This window comes from Chiloscyllium plagiosum, chromosome 22, assembly GCF_004010195.1.
Source record: "Chiloscyllium plagiosum isolate BGI_BamShark_2017 chromosome 22, ASM401019v2, whole genome shotgun sequence".
NCBI lineage: Eukaryota > Metazoa > Chordata > Chondrichthyes > Orectolobiformes > Hemiscylliidae > Chiloscyllium > Chiloscyllium plagiosum.
In genome coordinates, this window is record NC_057731.1 from 46,413,196 (window position 1) to 46,415,222 (window position 2,027).

Below are 2,027 nucleotides of genomic sequence, written 5' to 3' on the forward strand. Positions count from 1 at the left end.
TATTGCTATTAACACAGATCTTTCATGAATAGATATTTGATGTAAATTAACAGCATTTTCTATTTATACAGTCATAGAGGTGTACAGTATGGAAGCAAACCCTTCAGTCCAACTCATCCATGCCGATCTGATATCTTAAACTAATCTAGTCCCATTTGCCAGCACTTGGCCCCTATCCCTCTGAACCCTTCCAATTCATATGCCTATCCAGATGCCTTTTAAATGTTGTAATTATATACTTCTCTGGGAGTTCATTTCATAAACACACCATCCTCTGCATTAAAAAGTTTCCCCTTAGGTCCCTTTTAAATTTTTCCCCTCTGATCCTAAACCTCTGCCCTCTAGTTCTGGACTCCCCCATTCCAGGGAGTCAGTGAGTGAGGCCCCTTTCGGTCATGGATGACCATGGGTTGCATCCTGGTTGTTCTAGCTTTCTGCTTCCCTGAAGCAACGGCGTTTGTGTCCGAAGAGACCAATACTGGAGTGACAGTCCCGGTCGCAGAGGTCACATCTGTATGTGGTCATTGATCTGCTCGAGCTGTTGTACTCGCTTGTTTGCTGCAGGGACATAGTAATATATAATCTGCATATTGAGTTAAGTGATAATTAATATACAATATTAATTAATAATTATTTCATTTCTGCATATGATTTAAGGTATATTTGTGCAATTATTAACAGGGATTATGTTCCTATTAGAGTGAAGGGTAAGGTTGGTAAGAATAGGGAACAATGGATGAATAGAGATGTTGAGGTTCTGGTCAAGAATAAGAAAGTCAGGTATTAGATCCAGACAACTGGGATCAAATCAATCTCTTGAGGAATACAAGGGATGTAGGGGCATTTTTAAGAGGGAATTCAGGAGGGCAAAAAGGGGATATGAGATTGTCTTGGCAGATACGATTAAGCATAATCCAAAGAGATTCTACAAGTCCGCTAAGAGCAAAGGAGCAACTTGGGAGAGAAAAGGGCCCCATGAATATCAACGAGGTTGTCTATGTGTTGAACCACAGGAGATGAGAGAGACACTAAACGAATATTTCATGTCAGTATTCAGGGATGTGTAGGTTGGATGCATTGGTCAGGGGTAAATGTAAGACATAGGTCTGGGTGGGTTACTCTGTGGAGGGTCGGTTTGGACTTGTTAGGCCAAAGGGCCTGTTTCCACACTGTAAGGATTCTATGATTCTATAAAGGCTGTAAGACGAAGCTTGGGAACTATAGATCTGTGAGTCTGACATTGGGGGTTGGTATGTTGTTGGAGGTGATTCGGACCAATAGGATTGCATGTATGTGGAGAGGCAAGGTCTGACTGAGAATAGTCAGCATGGCTTTGTACAAGGGAAATTGTGACTTTCAAACTTGATTGAGCGTTTTAACGAAGGTAACCAGAAAGATTGACGAGGGCAGAGCAGTAGATTTTGTTTACATGAACTTTAGTAAAACTTTTGACAAGGTTCTGCATGGTAAACTAATTAGTAAAGTTAGATCAATGGGATTCAGGGTGAACTTGCTAATTGGCCAACAAAATTGGCTTCACCACAGGAGACAGAGGGTGGTGGTAGAAGGTTGTTTTTCAGATTGGAGACGTGTGACTAGCAGCGTTCCACAGAAATTGATGCTGGGTCCACTTTTATTTATCATCTGTTTAAATAATTTGGATGAGAATTTAGGAGACATGATTAGTCAGTTTGTGGATGACACCAAAATTGGTGCTACAGTGGACAGTGAAGAAGGCTATTCAGGATTATTAAGAGACCTTGATCAATTAGGTCAATGGACTGAGGAGTGGCAGATATAGTTTAATTTGGATAAACGCAAGGTATTTCATTTAGGTACAACAAACAAGGGTAGGACTTACACAATAAATGGTCAGGCCTTGGGTAATGTTCTAGAACAGAGAGACCTAGGGGTTCAGGTTCATAATTCTTTGAAATTTGCATCACATGTAGACAGGGTGGTTAAGGTGGCATTTAGCACATTTGCCTTCATTACTCAGACCATTGAGTATAGAAGTTGGGACATCA